Consider the following 19,896-nt stretch of genomic DNA (forward strand, 5'->3'; position numbering starts at 1 on the left):
CGTAGCCTTGTGCGGCAGTGAAATGTGGATACGTCATTGACACAAAAAGAGAATAGAAGCTTTTGAAATACGGTGCTGTGGGACAATACTGAGGTTGAGATGTGTAGATCCAATAGGAAATGAGTGATTCCTGAACCGAATTGAAGGTAAAAATAAAATTCATGGGACCATCTGACTAAAAAAGGAGAACGGTTGATGGGACTCATGTTGATGCATAAGGAATTGTGATGTGGTAATGGAAGTATTGGAAGCAGAAATTGTAGAGGGAGACGTAAACTTGAATCAGTAAGCAGGTTCAGACGGATGTAGGTTACGTTATTTATGCAGAAATGGCTTGTACAGGTTAGACTAGCATGAAGATCTGAATGAAAGTAATTTGCAGACTCAAGATCATAACAATACTACTACAGTCTCTCCCTTTTCATTTCTGTAAAACATGTCAAAAAAAAGTTCAAATGTGTGTGAAATCTTATGAGACTTAACTGCTAAGGTCATCAGTCCCTAAGCTTACACACTACATAACCTAAATTATCTTAAGGACAAACACACACACCCATGCCCGAGGGAGGACTCGAACCTCCGCCGGGACCAGCCGCACAGTCCATGACTGCAGTGGCTTAGACCGCTCACAACATGTCACCTGGCGTTGATTTTCTAACGAGTGGAAACCGGTAATGAAACTGTTCGTGCTAGAGGCTAGAAAATACAATAATATGATGAACAATGGATAAATTCCAGAATGAGATTTTCACTCTGCAGCGGAGTGTGCGCTGATATGAAACGTCCTGGCAGATTAAAACTGTGTGCCGGACCGAGACTCGAACTCAGGACCTTTGCCTTTCGCGGGCAAGTGCAGGAGAGCTTCTGTAAAGTTTGGAAGGTAGGAGACGAGATACTGACAGAAATAAAGCTGTGAGGACGGGGCGTGAGTCGTGCTTGGGTAGCTCAGTTGGTAGAGTACTTGCCCGCGAAAGGCAAAGGTCCCGAGTTCGAGTCTCGGTCCGGCACACAGTTTTAATCTGCCAGGAAGTTTCAATGGATAAATTGACAACCGGCAAAACCGCCAATATCACTTATTCACATCGATTTCCGAAGATGGCAACACAGAACTGCGGAAACTGGTACTCTATAGGAATAAATGATTTTAGCGATCTCGGCTGCTGAAAATTTATCCAGTGTTAATAATACTACAGATCGACCCCCGCGCTGAGTATACCGTACGTGTACGATGGTTTGTGTCGGTGTAAGAAATACTGAATTCAGTGTTCCGAAACTGTTTCACTGCGGAAAATCGTAACACGGTCCCTGACTTCAGCCGTCGCACGGACGCCAAAATGGAAAATATTGAAATAAACGATATCGGAATTGAAAAACAACTGCTATCACTTAGTAGCGGAAAAGCATCCGGACCAGACGAGATACCCTTAAGATTCTACAGTGATTATGCTAAAGAACTTGCCCCCTTTCTATCAGCAATTTATCGTAGATCGCTGGAAGAACGTAAAGTACCTAGCGACTGGAAGAAAGCGCAGGTCGTTCCCATTTTCAAGAAGGGTCATAAATCAGATGCGAATAATTATAGGCCTATTTCGCTTACGTCAATCTGTTGTAGAATAATGGAACATGTTTTGTGTTCTCGTATTATGACGTTCTTAGATAATACAAATCTCCTTCATCATAACCAACATGGATTCCGCAAACAGAGATCATGTGAAACTCAGCTCGCCCTATTTGCCCAAGAAATTCACAGTGCCGTAGACACTGGCGAGCAGATTGATGCCGTATTCCTGGACTTCAGGAAGGCATTTGATACGGTTCCGCACTTACGTTTAGTGAAAAAAATACGAGCTTACGGAATATCGGACCAGGTTTGTGATTGGATTCAGGATTTCCTAGAAGAAAGAACACAACATGTCATTCTTAACGGTTCAAAATCTGCAGATGTAGAGGTAATTTCGGGAGTACCGCAAGGAAGCGTGATAGGACCTTTATTGTTTACAATATACATAAATGACTTAGTTGACAACATCGGTAGCTCCGTGAGGCTATTTGCAGATGACACGGTTGTCTATAAGAAAGTAGCAACATCAGAAGACTCGTACGTACTCCAGGAAGACCTGCAGAGGATTAATGCATGGTGCGACAGCTGGCAGCTTTCCCTAAACGTAGATAAATGTAATATAATGCGCATACATAGGGGCAGAAATCCATTCCAGTACGATTATGCCATAGGTGGTAAATCATTGGAAGCGGTAACGACCGTAAAATACTTAGGAGTTACTATCCGGAGCGATCTGAAGTGGAATGATCACATAAAACAAATAGTGGGAAAAGCAGGCGCCAGGTTGAGATTCATAGGAAGAATTCTAAGAAAATGTGACTCATCGACGAAAGAAGTAGCTTACAAAACGCTTGTTCGTCCGATTCTTGAGTATTGCTCATCAGTATGGAACCCTTACCAGGTTGGATTAATAGAAGAGATAGACATGATCCAGCGAAAAGCAGCGCGATTCGTCATGGGGACATTTAGTCAGCGCGAGAGCGTTACGGAGATGCTGAACAAGCTCCAGTGGCGGACACTTCAAGAAAGGCGTTACGCAATACGGAGAGGTTTATTATCGAAATTACGAGAGAGCACATTCCGGGAAGAGATGGGCAACATATTACTACCGCCCACATATATCTCGCGTAATGATCACAACGAAAAGATCCGAGAAATTAGAGCAAATACGGAGACTTACAAGCAGTCGTTCTTCCCACGCACAATTCGTGAATGGAACAGGGAAGGGGGGATCAGGTAGTGGTACAATAAGTACCCTCCGCCACACACCGTAAGGTGGCTCGCGGAGTATAGATGTAGATGTAGATGTAAGTAAAGAACTTTCGGCTGTCGATATTCAAAAGTTTCCTTGCGCAAAACTGCAGATTCCACCGCGGTTTGGAATTCCCCCGAATGTGGCACCTGTTGTTCAGCGGTTCGGTATGGTAAGTAAGGAACCTAGGGGGAAACGGAAGACGTCAGCGGTTTTGGTAGGCGCTCGCCGGGCGCGCATGCGCAGTGCCGCCGCGCTCGCTGCCACGGCGTCGAAACATCGATTGCCGTGAGGAAGGCTTGGCTAGCATCAGTCTGTGGTGTGCAGTGCGCCGAGCCGGACGGAGACCGAGAACCGCCTGCAGCTGCGAGACAGGTCAGTCGCCGGCTGCCGGTGTCTTCCCGTCCGCCGGACAAACATATTTCAGTCCCATGCCTTCCAGGAGGACAAACTGTTGTCACGCGTTACTCGATCCCGTTATTCAATCTTCTTCGTAACAACAGTTTTCCGTTAAGGAAGTAGTGTTCGATGAGGTGTTTAATAAAGACTATCTGAAGTTGTGCTGAAGATCATTGTTATATGAGCAGGTGTTTGAGTGATTTATGGACAACGAAGAAATTATTTCTCTGGCAGAACTGACCGTGAATGTTCCGTCTCCAATTCTCTTTCCGCTATGCATTGTCATGTGCGTTAGATATTTTAAATGGCTTCTGAATTATAACTTCTTTTGAGAAGTTTGTTTTCAGTTTCAGCTATTGTTGCTACATTTTCCCCTCTTCTGTTAGAAGACGAAGATGTAATCTAAGACTTTTTTAGTAAATAGTTGTCGTTTATAAAAGCATTCGCTATATTTTCCTGTACTCATTAGTCGAACCGGTGTCCTAATATTTCTGTTTTTACGAGAGGAACCGATACTGTTTAAGTATACGATTTATCACAGAACTAAGTTTAGCTAGATGGCAACTGTCCTTACCCGAAAGGGGATTTTTTAAACACTTTTTTTTAGAAGCGACTGTGTGATTATAATGCAAAAATTCATTGTAAAGAAATTTGCTTTTTTTAACGTGTTCCGGCCCTTTTTATTGCGTGTAGTTCATTACAACTAACTTTAAAGGAGAAGTTGGTTTAAGAAACGTCGAATTTTCAAGGGTTGTTGACACGACCTTTTATCGCTCGAAAAGTCGATATTTGAAGGTAAAATTAAGGCGGATATTCTTGTTTCCGAATAGACGTGAGCCATCGGAGCGTGTAGAGCGGGATATGTCAGCTGTGTTGGAGGTAAAAGGAGTAAACGAGCATGTCAATAAAGGCGTCCGTTAACGCAGCACTGCGGATCCCGCATTGCTCAACAGCGCCGGGTATGAATCTGCTCTTCCGTATATTTGCTCCCTATTACGTGACTGTTATTTGTTTTTGTTGCTGTTATTATTATTATTATTATTATTATTGCTATTGACACCTTTTATAAGCCGCATTCATAGGATTGTTTATTAGAATCTACCGAGTGTAATATTTGTTTATATTTTTTTTTGTTGGCACAACAAATTACTTACCAGTGTAAAATATTAAGGCATCAGCCAGCCTGTGGCCATTAATTAAACGACTGTATGTACTTTAGCGTGCATCATCCAGAAGCTGTCGTGAACGCACAATGGGTGATGTGTGAATGCAGCCAGTTTGGATGCATAAGCCAAGACGCAAATTCTGTTTAAGGTAATACCTACTTGGCTACGCTGGACTTGTAACTTTTTGTCAGAAATTAAATTTTATCGGTAGGCTGTATTATGATCAATACATTTTAATTTTTGCCGAAAGCTTTCAACGCTTGCGAAACCATGATTTTAAACTTCAACAGGTTCATAGCGGCTGTGAAACCGAAAGAAGTTACCGTTTAATAACACTAATAAAAAGAAACTGAAGTTTGTAATAGTCAGAACATACGCACAGAGTTTGTCTATCGGAACAGAGATAACCAAAAAGGAAGTATGACCTCTCTATAAACTTGTTTATCTAGGACACTATACAACCGTGTCAGCAAAGTCACACATTTTTTACACACATTCTTGCTTCGTGTAGTTGATCTCAAATATTTTCTCATCAATCTGCTGCTCATTATTAAAATCCAGTTTTCTCCACCGGTTAGTCCTAGTATTAAAGACGCTCTCCTACAAAGCTAAAATGCTGGAGGATTCCCCGATTACCTCGAAAAGGAGAATGCTCTTAGCAAAAAGCAGGCATTAGTCCCGATCCTCAACTTGCTTTCTATTTGGCACATACTGAATATCATACGTCCAACGAAAAATGAGAATCTATGATTCAGAGAAGCGAATACTCTGTAATCCGTCACACTGGAGCAGTGTTCAAGGCACTAGATTCGCTATCGGAAGAAGAGGTGTTCAAACCTCCGTTTAGATTTTCTGCGGGTTCCCTAAATCGCTTAAGCAAACACCAAGAGAGTGCCTTCGACACGCAAAAGTACTTCATAGCCCCCATTTTCGTTTCCTGAGCATATGTGTAATACCCTAATCTTGATTATAGTGCACAGCAAAAAATTGCCAGGATGTCGCAGAGTTCATTCATTCTTTCCCGCCCATTCACTTACCGTTCAATGAATGCGTTTGCTAGATCAGATATGTTTGCGATAGGAAGCTTCTGATAGCGCATATCTTTAAAGTTAAATGACGCTGCTTTAATCTGCTACATACCTCGTAAATGTTTGATTTGATGTGGAACTCACTCGACTCAGTATCGCTTGCCCGTCCGGACGAGAATTATCAGGTATGTTTCCAGTCGTTAATTAAAATTAGTCATTGCGTTCTGGATGGAAATGCATTAAGGAAGACTGTTTTCACTGAACAGGACAACATCGATTTTCCGAAATGGTAATTGTTTACCCGTCGCTTAAACTTTAGTCTCATATTGAAATTAACCTCATAATTTGAGTTGTGTTATAGAAAGTTTTGGTCTTCAGTAAAGTGAAAAAAAAAATCTGTGCTCCGTAAGCCAACTCAGTGCGTGGTGGAGGATACTTCAGGTATTGCTATGTTCCCTTCTGTTCCATCCGGTCACACGTAAATCAGTTTGATGTTCAAATTGAAGGCAAGAGGAAAATTATTAAATTCCTAATTAACAAAATTATACCTGAGTATTAGTGCCATATCACAGTTTGTTCGTTACATATGCACAAATCGGTGGTACCGAAATAAGGAACACTGGTATGGTACAGACTACTCAAACTGAACAAAACATCAGCCATGCCAGATTAATTAGATTTCAAATCGAATGTATCGCGGAATTGGCCCCTTATTTGTCACATTCTTAACGAATATGTCACGCAGTAAACAGGTTCGCGTTACTTGTCCCTCACATAACATCTGTTCATAAAAATATAAGATGTGAAAGAACACAAGACCAAATATTACTAATTTCTGTATGTTATAGGGTACTAGAGCACATTCTGTGCCCTCGAATAGTGTTTAAAGGGAAAAACAAATACCTCTCAGAAAACTACCAAGGGTTCAGGAAAACTGATTGTGTGAAGATTTAACATCCTGAAAATGGTACATGTAAGTGAAGCGGTAGATTGTCTTTCTTGATTTGAGGGTTCGGTTGTTTGGGGAAGGAGACCAGACAGCAAGGTCAGCGGTCTCATCGGATTAGGGAAGGACGGGGAAGGAATTCGGCCGTGACCTTTCAAAGGAACCATTCCGGCATTTGCCTGGAGCGATTTAGGGAAATCACGGAAAACCTAAATCAGGATGGCCGGACGCGGAATTGAACCGTCGTCCTCCCGAATGAGAGTCCAGTGTGCTAGCCACTGCGCCACCTCTGTCTTTATTTGACAAAGGCGTTAGAGCCTGTAATATATTGTTGATAGACAAGAACGGTACGACGATCATATGGAGTCTCTTTACATGTGGAACTGATTCTGAGAATCTTCGGCTGATGGAAACAGTTATACTGGACGCTGAACGTCCAATAAAAACTAAAGTAACAATGGGTTTACCCAAATGATATTTAGGCCCCCTAACGTTCTTGAGACAAAGAAAAATTCAGATGCTTTCAGTAGCAAACTGATTGCTCACTCGTGTTGCTGTTACCTGCAGGGAAAATAATGGTCACTAGATGTTCCATGGAAACGCTGAATAGTTCGGAATGACAACTCTAGACTTCGAGAAGTGAAAGATTGCTACGGCAAAGCACCAGGCCAGCAATAGCTTTCCTGAACCTATAAAATAATTTAGATATTTGGGAGGGTAATGGTAAAAAGCGATATAAAAGTGCGACGAACGTGTAAAATTAGTAGGGAGGACAAATGGGACGCATTTGTTAACAGGCATAGTTTGACATTCGCCAATGAGTTTTTCTTCACACTACATGTTTCGGAAGTTATCTTCGATCTTACGTGTGTAACCACACCTGATGAATTTAGCGTGTGTACACACACACACACACACACACACACACACACACACACACACACACACGCTCGCGCTCGACCGCGCACCCCTTAAGAAAGAAGATACTTCCGGAAACATCCGCTGAAAGTATGCAATAATGAAACGTTCGAACATTTTATTTCTGTTTATACAAGTTGCCAGTGTCACAATTCATGTACAGAGATGGACTAGTGTATCTCGCTTTTGTATTTGTGGAGACCATTCCTGCACCTGTTCCTCATAGTGACAAGTCCCCTTAATATGGCTTTACAGTTTGCGAATTCCAAGAAAAAATATTCCCGTGTGTGCTGACACAGAGGAGATAATTGGTGTTGCTACATGGATAGCCAGCGCTGAAGAGATATGCAATTTTCTCGGAGGACACTTTCTTGGAAAATGAGCACCACCTGGCCGCTAGCGGCTCCTCGGATGCTCAAGCGGTAACACAGTCTTGCTATTTTCTGAAGATGACTCCTACATGAAGTCGAAATTGGTCATTACTAAAATATTTTTGGGGTTTAGCTGTTGTTTTAACCCAGTACGTAACGTGTGTTGAAACAAGTTCTTTGCAAAGCCGTAATCTTTCGAAAGAATTGGTTCTGCGGTTAGTTACGTGGGGAAATGTAAGTATAGAGAGATGGACTTGCGTGGAAGGAGAGGGGGTAGGGGGAGGGGGGGAATGGGGACGAGATGATGATTTCTATACTGGCAGGTGTTCACTTCTGGCTATGTGCAATGGACGAGGCGTTCTTTAAGCCAGATAGATCACAACCCATAACCTTCGGAACCATTAGAGAATAATTTATCGTTGCTGATGCACACCGTGGTGATGATTATCAATCTGGATATCTGCAGCAGTACCAAACAGTTGTTTCACAGTAGTAATTCAGACTGTATAATCCCGGGTCGAGAGCTGTTATCTTGCGAATACTTTAAAATGCCACATATACCACTGCTTCACCATGCCTTCTCTTGCTGGTGATGCCATTTGGTACAAAAAAGTAGTGTAATGGCTGTAGTTTTGTTGGTACAGTAATTTCATACTTGACAGGAAATTTTCAGATTTGGAAAACCGGCACGAGTCACAGCACAGCTCCAAATGAGGCTGTAGAAGGAGGCTGGAATGGCCGTGCGGTTCTAGGCGCTACAGTCTGGAACCGCGAGACCGCTACGGTCGCAGGTTCGAATCCTGCCTGGCATGGACGTGTGTGATGTCCTTAGGTTAGTTAGGTTTAAGTAGTTTCTAAGTTCTAGGGGACTGATGGCCTTAGAAGTTGAGTCCCATAGTGCTCAGTCATTTGAACCATTTTTTGACGCTGTAGAAGTTCCTAATGTCTCCGCGCACGTTTTATAGCCTGATTACTCACGTCCGAACGTTCTGCTTACCACAAACGTGGAGTGAAGTTGAATAAAAAATTAAGCTACAGATTCATACGACAAATCTTGTTTCTCTTCCGCTCCCTTTGCGCGTTATGGCAATGACAGAAATGGCAGATAAAAGTATGTTCTGTTGGTAAACATTTGATGAGATCGTTGTCGGTTCAGTCACTCAATACTTAGTGCAAACTATGTAAAGAAAATGAGGTCTGAAAGTAATTAATACCTTTACAATAGTGCATTATTCGACACCTACTCTACCCTTAATCGGAGAACTCAGGTTTATTCTCTTAGGGTGGTTATCGCCTCATCTGTACAGGATGTTAATAGTCTAATATATTTTCATGGAAACAAGAAAGCGAACCCCAGACAACATGGTTCCAAAAATGCATACTTTGTGAGATGAACAAATGTTCATAGGATAGAATGAAAGAAAATTTAATTGTGGGTATTAGTGTGCTCATTGTATTGATGGTCTGTCAATATGAGCAACAGGGTTTCGATGTCTTTCTCAGAACCCTAGGTACACATTAGTCTGAAGATTGGGTATTCTGCAGAAAGTTGTATACTTAAGAGTTGTTGTACTGTTGTTCGTTATGTTAGGTATTGTGTGTTTTTGTATGGCATGTGTCATGATGTCTCACTACATACACGAAAGACTTAGTTTGTAAGTTTATAGAGTTTTAACCTGTATGTCGAATCTTTATGCAAACCTGGAAGCTGTCACTTCTGAGGCAAGTGTTCTCCCGACTGAGCTACCCAGGCACGTCTCGCGAAACGCTCTCATGGCTTTGCTTTCGTCAGTACCTCTCTCTCATAGCTTCCAAACTTAACACAGGTTCGCTAGCACACGTTTGCAGGATTAGCTCTACTGGAAAGAAAAGGATATTGCGGGAAAATGGCTTACCCACAGCCTAGAGACTTGTTTCTAAAATGAATTTTCGCTCTGCCGCGAAGTGTGCGTTGATTTGAAACTTGTGGGCAGATTAAAATTGTGTGCCGGACCGATAAACTTTGCAAAGGTTGCGAGTTCGAGTACCGATACGACACAGTTTTAACATGCAAAGAAGTTTCAATTAGGAGCACGCGCTGCTGCGGAGTGAAAACTCATAATGAAGTATTCTAGGGGTTTACTGTTTCGATGTTTGTACCAGATGGTTGTAATTAAAGTGCAGCTATTCAAAGAGATCCAGTATAGGTTGTTAATTATCATATGGCAACGAAACTTGGTAGATATTCTAATGAGTTAAGCAGAACCCATTTACGGTGGAAAATATTTCCAATTTCGGCAACCATGTGCAAATCTGGCGCTGTGAATGCAAGAGTCGTATAGAAATGTTTCCATTTGCAATAGATTAGGAACGCGATGTGGTCAGGATAGGTCAAACAAGAGAGAATGACATAATTTTCATTTTATTATTAAGCGCCGCTTACAGTTTGTTCAATATGAGCACCGGAGACATCGACGAGATGCTGTATAACGCCAGATTTGCATCTGGTGGCCCATATTGGACCTAATTTTGTTCAGCGTAAATCTGTTACGCATTAGTATAGCTACCAAGTTTCGCTAGCATTCAATAATAACAGCCCACACCAGACCTCTGTGAGTAACTATACTTTAATTACAATCGTAGGTGCTTCAAAAAGCAAGTTACACTCGTCTCGCGCCAAGGCCATTGCGCAACAAGAGTGGCACATTATCCGAAGAGAGTAAATGTTCCGGTTTTCCTGCAGACAGTTCCACTGCGGTACGGATAACAGGTGCATCATAGTAGGCGGCTGGAAACGTGCTTCAAAAATTGAAGTATGCGGGACAGTAAGATTCTTGTGGGCAAAATTGCATCGATTCACTGTGAAATTCTGGCTGTACGTGGACCAAATCCAATATTGTGTCCAGCCGTAGTGAAACAATTGACCAAGGGCACATAGACGTTGGTGATGCTGATCGCTAATGGACTTAGACGATTGTGTATGGTGTCCAGACAATCGATGGGGAGGGGGGGGGGGGGCAAATGCAGAGAGCAATTGACTTTCCAACAACGAAGACCTTCACACAGCGGTTCGCAAATGGCTCTGTGACCAAGGTACACACTTTCATCGTTGAGGATTTGAAATACTGATACAACCCTCCGGCCGTTGTTTATAGACTTGGTGACTGTTGAATAATAGTGTCGTGTATCTGTCAGTTTGAAGTGTAGTGCATCATTCAGTAAGTTAAAGGTTCGCAAGAGAGCTTCTGTAAAGTTAGGAAGGTATGAGACGAGGTGCTGGCAGAAGTAAAGCTGTGAGGACGGGGCGTGAGTCGGGTAGCTCAGTTGGTAGAGCACTTGCCCGCGAAAGGCAAAGGTCCCGAGTTAGAGTCTCGGTCCGGCACACAGTTTTAATCTGCCAGGAAGTTTCATATCAGCGCCCACTCCGCTGCAGACTGAAAATCTCATTCTGCACTCAGTAAGTTAGTTGGCCTGTCATAGTAATGTGTAACTGTTGGAAGTCCCCTGATACGAATTATCAGAAAAATGTTTCCTCTTTTCTAACACTTCTTCACAATGGAAGCCTACCACTCGAGAAGTGATTCTGAGGAATTGATTTCTGCTATGATTTATTAAAATATTTAACACACGTAGGATTACAGACCTTGGCTGCGCGTTGGCATTAACTGCAATCAATGGGGAAAGCTGAAAGTTTGTGCCGGACTGGGATTCAAAGCTGGGTCTCCCACTTATTAGGTAGGTGCTCTGACCACTGAGCCATCCAGTGGTCATTGCAACTGCACGTTCTGCCGTGGCACGCCTCCCGTCAAACCCAAATTCTCAACTTATCCACAAATGTAGTACTCCTTGCCCATTATCCTCATTATTCGCGGCATTTCGCCGATTCTCGTGAGAGTTCCACTTGGTGTGAGATCGTTGACAGACGATGTGTAAGGGGCACCACATCTGTAGTGTGTTGAGAACATGGGTCTGTTGGGAGGCATGCTAGGGTAGTCTCAGTGGTCAGAGAATTACCTGGTAACCAGGAGACCCAGTTCAGCACACAATTATCAACTTTCCCTATTGATTTCAATCAGTGCCCACTTGCAGCCAAGGTGTGCAATTCCTTTGTGTATTAATTTGTAATGGATGCTGGATCAAAAAATGTCTGTGTTTTGGGACATGTCCCACTTGCACGTTAGCTCAAATCTCTCTGAGCTACTGCGTACCCTTATACAATTTTCATGGCGTGTCGTGAGTCCAGGATTGAGGATTTGGAGGAGGTAATAAATTTCGCGCCACATTTGTATGGGTAATTCACAGTAGATATGTAAAGTGTCAGCGACGTGGAGCTGGGCAGTTTGCCGAGTCCCTACGGAGTTGGAACGACAGTGGCGTGGTGGGCAGTGCCAGTGCGTAATGCGTTCGGAGGTTACGCCGCTTCTCGGAACAGCCTCTACCTGGCACGCCAGTGACCGCACTTTCGTCCTTGATCGCTTCTCGCTCTCCCAGCGTAACCGTAAGGACTCCGCAGCTGTTCGCGCCGCGTAATTTCCCACTGCTCCTTACCTTCTCGGAACGTGTGAAACTCGCGTGCAGCTCAGAACACAAACTACTGAATGTATAGTACTGCAGTAGGAGTGGTGTCGGCAGCGCGGAGCATGTTCCACTCAGGAGACTGTAGTTATAGGATAGCGATACGCACATAGGATGGCGGTAGTATAGCGTACACAAGGTATACAAGGGCAGTCCATTGACACAGCAGTCTTTTTTTACTCAGGCTATTAATCGGAAAACGTTTCTGACGTAATTACGGTCTCACAACGGCAATTAAGATAATCGGCCGTGGCAGAGCATGCACTGAGAGGCCGACCACGTAATACGAGGGTCACTCCAAAAGAAATGCACACACTATTTTTTAAAATTCGTGTTTTATTCTACATGATTGAAAGTCTTACAGTGTGTAGATACATCCTTCAGGAACAATATTTTCATTTCTGCACATAAGTTCCATCCCTCTCAACTGCCTTACGCCATCTTGGAACCAGCGCCTGTATACCCGCACGGTAAAATTCTGGACCAACCTGTTGAAGCCACTGTTTGGCAGCGGGCACAAGGGAGTCATCTTCAAACCTTGTTCCATGAAGAGTTGTTCAGTTTCCCAAAGAGATGATAGTCACATGGAGCCAGGTCAGGACTGTAAGGCGAGTGTTTCAGTGTTGTCCATCCGAACTTTGTGATCGCTTCCATGGTTTTTTGACTGACATGTGGCCTTGCATTGTCATGCAACAGCAAAACATCCTGCTTTTGCCGATGTGGTCGAACACGACTCAGTCGAGCTTGAAGTTTCTTCAGTGTCGTCACATGTGCATCAGAATTTATGGTGGTTTGTTAACTCTCTGCACATTGTGTGGATGTGTGTGCAGTACGAGACCTGCCGCTGCGAGGACAATCATCAATATTGCCGTGGCCGCGTTCGGCACGTAACCTGCTTGCCCACACACTAACTGTACTGCGATCGACAGCAGCATCTCCACACACCTTTCTCAACCTCTTGTGGATGTTTCCCACTGTCTCGGCCGGCCGAGGTGGCCGAGCGGTTCTAGGCGCTGCAGTCTGAAACTCCGCGACAGCTACGGTCGCAGGTTGGAATCCTGCCTTGGGCATGGATGTGTGTCATGTCCTTAGGTTAGTTAGGTTTAAGTAGTTCTAAGTTCTAGGGGACTGATGACCTCAGATGTTAATTACCATAGTACCCAGAGCCGACCCCACTGTCTCGTTTTCACGACACAGGAATTCTATGAGAGCACATTGCTTCTGACGAACATCAAGTGTAGCAGCCATCTTGAAGACATGCTGTGACGGCACCACTCACGGAAACAGGTTGAACTAAGTTTGAAAACAAGCGGGAAAGATGTATCTACACACTGTAAAACTTTCACACATGCAGAATGAAAACTGTATTTTTATAAAAATAATGTGCATTTCTTTTGGACTCCGACACGCAAGTTCTGACTGTAGCCGCGTGGTCAGAGAAGCTGTAGAAATACAAAAACACGTGAATAGCTTCAACAAGAAAGAGGAAAGCCTTAAGGTAAACGGATACTGGCTTTCCGTACTGCAGCGAACAACCGTTGCAGGTAGCAAGAGGACCGCAACGGAAATGGCCGCGGAGAAGCCCTCGGACGTTGGCACGCCCGGTACATAGTCTGCGAGGGCGAGCTCGGCTCCAGTTCGCCACCGGAAATGGAGGGTGAAGCTTTGACAGTGCCAGCCTCTCGTGCTAGCGAAACATCGGTAAAATCATCAGATGAACGTCGGCCGAAGAACCAGAGACACAAGCCAATAGGCTGTTTTTCAATTAAGATTAGTTTGATTTGGGGGAGACCAAACTGAGAGATCATAGGTCTCATGGGAATTTGGAAGAATGGGGAAGAAAATCGGCCGTGCCGTTTCAAAGGAACCATCTCGGCATTTGCCTGAAGCGATTTAGGGAAATCACGGAAAACCTAAATCAGGATGACCGGACTCGGGATTGAACCGTACTCCCCCACACCGAATGGGAGTCCAGTGTGTTAACAACTGCGCCACCTCGCTCGGTGGGAATTAAGACTTTGGGAGAGTAATGGAAGTTGAAGCTAGACGCACGGGACATACCATATCGGAAAACGTTAGACAATTTAATATACCGAGACCCACAATGTCAATAGCGTGTCCAGGATACCAAATTTCAGGCATTGTCACTCACCAAGGACAACGCATTGGCTGACGGCCTTCTCTTAACGACCGAGAGCAGCGGCGTTCTCGTAGAGTTGTCAGCGACACTTTGTGAAATAGCCGCAGAAATCAATGTGGGACCTACGACGAACGTATCCGTTAAGACAGCGCGGCGAAATTTGACGTTAATGGGCTACGTAAATAGATGACGGAAGTCAGTGCCTTTGCTAACAGCATGACATCGACTGCAGCACTTCCCTGAGCTCGTGACTGCATCGGTTGGACCCTTTGACAACTGGAAAACAGTGATCTGGTGAAATGTCCGTCTGGAACTGCGCGACCGCTACGGTCGCAAGTTCGAAACCTGCCTCGCGCATGGATGTGTGTGATGTCCTTAGGTTAGTTAGGTTTAAGTAGTTCTAAGTTCTAGGGGACTGATGACCACAGATGTTAAGTCCCATAGTGCTCAGAGCCATTTTGAAATGAGTCCAGATTTCAGTGGCTAACAGCTGATTAAGGGGTAGACCTCACGAAGCCATGGATCAAACTTGTCAATCACGCACAGCGCAAGTTGGTGGTGGCATCCATAATGATGTGGGCTGTTTTTACATGGAATGGACTGCGGTCCAGCTGAACCGATCATTGACTAGAAACGGTCGTTCGGCTACTTGGAGACCATTTGCAGCCATTCACGGATTTCATGTTCCCGAACAACGATGTCTTGTCACCGGGCCATAACTGTTTGTGATTGGTTAGAAGAACATTCTGGACAGTTCGAGCGAGTGCTTTGGTCACTCAGATCGCCCGACAAGAATCCCATCGAACATTTAAGGGACATAATTCAGAGGTCAGTTCATGCAGAAAACCATGCACCAGCAACGGTTTCTCAGTTATGGACAGCTATAGAGGCAGCATGGCTCAATATTTCTTCAGGAGACTTCCAACGAATTAGTCTGCAGAAGGAGCTCCGACACGATATTAGGTGTTATCCCATGACTTTTGTCACCTCGGTGTAAAGCATAAGTCTAGGGATCATGAGTTAAAGAATGTATCGCGATTGCTCCTGAGATGAACCGAATGGCACGGCGAAGTTTTTAACGGCTACCGTCACGGATGAATTACGCATACCCGCAGATTACGCGTTTTAATTATATGGGATTCCTCTAAAATCCAGGTATTTCATAAAGTTATAGCTTGTTAATTACTAGAGATCGAGCGCATCATGGTTTGTTGTAAAGCGTTTAGCAGCTGCGTTTTTCCTGTCGTGCCAGAATTTGTGTGATCCTCTCGTCACTCGTAGAACATGAAGGCTTGTGCCCATGTGCGGGTCAGAACTGTAACATCAGTTCTGGTTGATGATGGGGTAGCAATGTCCCTGACTGGAGCTATGTGCACGCAGTCCTTAACACCACGAAAAGTCTTGGCGGGGAGTGCGCGCGTGTTATGGAGAGGGACCATCACGTCTCTTTATAAAAGTTTTTGAACCACCTCATTGTGTTTGTTTTGCCGGTGGTGCGCTCCCATTCTGCCTTCGATAAATCCGCAGTAAGATTGTCACAGGTTTGGTTTTTGCACAACAGATGACATATTGCGCCTTCTCCTGGTCTGTCACTATTTTGATGCACTATCAAACGTGCAACAAAGGACAAATAAAAAAAAGTTTGAGGACTGATAAACTTTCACAAAAAATAAGTTCTCTATTTCTTAAAGTGTCAAAGTTGTGATTTTAAATGATAGTGGGACTTCATGGATACCGTATACACTGTCGGTCGCTGAGGTTGATCTTTGACGAATGTATTACATCTCTACAGCCAGTTTCAAATAACTGTGTTAATCAGAAGAGAGGCTTTGCAGTACCTGATTTGCATAAAGGAATACAAATCTGGCAAGGAACACAGCCACGAAACCTTTCACTACGGCACCCTTGAAATAGGCGCTCTTGCCACGTCATTTCTTCCAGATGTGCCTTGCAAGAGAACGGAGAAAGTGTTGGCCGTGGAAGAAGTTAATAGGTGGAAATCCACCGCCTGTTTGCGGAATCGTGGCGAACTTTTCCGCAGTAGTCTAGTGCTGCTGGAAGCTCTACGGTGCTGCTTCGTGCGAAGGACAACACGGATAAGGCGGAGACGCTACGTCAATTGACGTCTCGCAGCACCGTACACTTAAATGTGTGCGTCTGGAAGAGTAAAAGAAACACAAGAAGCAACTACTATTACGCTCCTCCTCCCCGATTATCTTCGTATTGCTTCCGCGCGTGCTAAACGATCTCTCTCTCTTTCTCTCTCTCTCTCTCTCTCTCTCTGCTGCCTGTTAAGTCACAGATTGATACGCAATACTTAAGAATCGATCGAATAAGGTAGCTTTTTTTCGTGGGAGAGACAATTTGCTTACGGTTCCTCAAACAAATCTGTTGGGGTTAGACTCCTCGTACAGTAAGTCTTCTGGGGACGTTCCACCTCAGATCGCTCTTGGCGGTTACTCCTGTGTATTTTACGGTTTCTACTGTTTTCAGTTATTCGGGCAGGTAGGTTAGAAAATTTAAAAAGGGAAATGGATAGGATAAAGTTAGATATAGTGGGAATTAGTGAAGTTCGGTGGCAGGAGGAACTAGACTTCTGGTCAGGTGACTACAGGGTTATAAACACAAAATCAGATAGGGGTAATGCAGGAGTAGGTTTAATAATGAATAGGAAAATAGGAATGCGGGTAAGCTACTACAAACAGCATAGTGAACGCATTATTGTGGCAAAGATAGATACGAAGCCCACGCCTACGACAGTGGTACAAGTTTATATGCCGACTAGCTCTGCAAATGACGTAGAAATTGAAGAAGTGTATGATGAAATAAAAAATATTATTCAGATAGTGAAAGCAGACGAAAATTTAATAGTCATGGGTGACTGGAATTCGTCAGTAGGAAACGGGAGAGAAGGAAACGTAGTAGGTGAATATGTATTGGGGCTAAGAAATGAAAGAGGAAGCCGCCTGGTAGAATTTTGCGCAGAGCACAACTTAATCATAGCTAACACTTGGTTTAAGAATCATGAAAGAAGGTTGTATACATAGAAGAACCCTGGAGATACTAAAAGGTATCAGATTATATAATGGTAAGACAGAGATTTAGGAACCAGGTTTTAAATTGTAAGACATTTCCAGGGGCAGATGTGGACTCTAACCACAAACTATTGGTTATGACCTGTAGATTAAAACTGAAGAAACTGCAAAAAGGTGGGAATTTAAAGAGATGGGACCTGGATAAACTGAAAGAACCAGAGGTTGTACAGAGTTTCAGGGAGAGCATAAGGGAACAATTGGCAGGAATGGGGGAAAGAAGTACAGTAGAAGAAGAATGGGTAGCTTTGAGGGATGAAGTAGTGAAGGCAGCAGAGGATCAAGTAGGTAAAAAGACGAGGACTAGTAGAAATGCTTGGGTAACAGAAGAAATAGTGAATTTAATTGATGAAAGGAGAAAATATAAAAATGCAGTAAATGAAGCAGGCAAAAAGGAATACAAACGTCTCAAAAATGAGATCGATAGGAAGTGCAAAATGGCTAAGCAGGGATGCCTAGAGGACAAATGTAAGGATGTAGAGGCTTACCTCACGAGGGGTAAGGTAGATACTGCCTACAGGAAAATTAAAGAGACCTTTGGAGAAAAGAGAACCACTTGTATGAATATCAAGAGCTCAGATGGAAACCCAGTTCTAAGCAAAGAAGGGAAAGCAGAAAGGTGGAAGGAGTATATAGAGGGTCTATACAAGGGCGATGTACTTGAGGACAATATTATGGAAATGAAAGAGGATGTAGATGAAGATGAAATGGGAGATACGATACTGCGTGAAGAGTTTGACAGAGCACTGAAAGACCTGAGTCGAACAAGGCCCCCGGAGTAGACAACATTCCATTGGAACTACTGACAACCTTGGGAGAGCCAGTCCTGACAAAACTCTACCGTCTGGTGAGCAAGATGTATGAAACAGGCGAAATACCCTCAGACTTCAAGAAGAATATAATAATTCAAATCCCAAAGAAAGCAGGTGTTGACAGATGTGAAAATTACCGAACAATCAGTTTAATAAGCCACAGCTGCAAAATACTAACTCGAATTCTTTACAGACGAATGGAAAAACTAGTAGAAGCCGACCTCGGGGAAAATCAGTTTGGATTCCGTAGAATACTGGAACGCGTAGGGCAATACTGACCTTAAGACTTATCTTAGAAGAAAGAATAAGGAAAGGCAAATCTACGTTTATAGCATTTGTAGACTTAGAGAAAGCTTTTGACAATGTTGACTGGAATACTCTCTTTCAAATTCTAAAGGTGTCAGGGTAAAATACAGGGAGCGAAAGGCTATTTACAATTTGTACAGAAACCAGATGGCAGTTATAGGAGTCGAGGGGCATGAAAGGGAAGCAGTGGTTGGGAAGGGAGTAAGACAGGGCTGTAGCCTCCCCCCGATGTTATTCAATCTGTATATTGAGCAAGCAGTAAAAGAAACAAAAGAAAAATTCGGAGTAGGTATTAAAATCCATTGAGAAGAAATAAAAACCTTGAGGTTCGCCAATGACATTGTAATTCTGTCAGAGACAGCAAAGGACTTAGAAGAGCAGTTGAACGGAATGGACAGTGTCTTGAAAGGAGGATATAAGATGAACATCAACAAAAGCAAAACGAGGATAATGGAATGTAGTCGAATTAAGTCGGGTGATGCTGAGGGTAGTAGATTAGGAAATGAGACACTTAAAGTAGTAAAGGAGTTTTGCTATTTAGGGAGTAAAATAACCGATGATGGTCGAAGTAGAGAGGATATAAAATGTAGACTGGCAATGGCAAGGAAAGCGTTTCTGAAGAAGAGAAATTTGTTAACATCGAGTATAGATTTAAGTGTCAGGAAGTCATTTCTGAAAGTATTTGTATGGAATGTAGCCATGTATGGAAGTGAAACATGGTACGATAAATAGTTTGGACAAGAAGAGAATAGAAGCTTTCGAAATGTGGTGCTACAGAAGAATGCCGAAGATTAGATCACGTAACTAATGAGGAAGTATTGAATAGGATTGGGAGAAGAGAAGTTTGTGGCACAACCTGACCAGAAGAAGGGATCGGTTGGTAGGACATGTTCTGAGGCATCAAGGGATCATCAGTTTAGTATTGGAGGGCAGCGTGGAGGGTAAAAATCGTAGAGGGAGACCAAGAGATGAATACACTAAGCAGATTCAGAAGGATGTAGGTTGCAGTAGGTACTGGGAGATGAAGCTTGCACAGGATAGAGTAGCATGGAGAGCTGCATCAAACCAGTCTCAGGACTGAAGACAACAACAACAACAACAACAACAACAACAACAACATCCACCAATAATGTAATCAAACAGTAAAGTTTCTTTTCGTCAATTTACGCGTAATATATTCCATTGACGTAGTGTCAACGACCGATTTCTGCACCTGCCGCCGATCCACTGTAGGTCTTCCTACATTTCCCAATAGTTTCTGGCGTTGCCTCATTCCTATGTAAGACATCTGCATCCGTGGAGTTTGTTATCCACCGAATAACTTTAACATATTGTGAACTTTAATGGCTTT

At 43.4% G+C, this 19,896-nt stretch overlaps 1 protein-coding gene across 1 annotated transcript in view; it reads left to right on the top strand.

The window, feature by feature from the left end:
- Nucleotides 1-3,126: 3,126 nt before the first annotated feature.
- LOC126175853 (protein THEM6-like) overlaps nt 3,127-19,896 on the top strand; it is a 215,318-nt gene continuing 198,548 nt past the window's right edge. Inside the window, exon 1 of the mRNA XM_049922859.1 lies at nt 3,127-3,188. The gene's annotated coding sequence lies outside the window, so the exon portion shown is untranslated. The remainder of the gene's footprint in view (nt 3,189-19,896) is intronic.

Source organism: Schistocerca cancellata, chromosome 3, assembly GCF_023864275.1.
Source record: "Schistocerca cancellata isolate TAMUIC-IGC-003103 chromosome 3, iqSchCanc2.1, whole genome shotgun sequence".
Classification (NCBI taxonomy): Eukaryota; Metazoa; Arthropoda; class Insecta; order Orthoptera; family Acrididae; genus Schistocerca; species Schistocerca cancellata.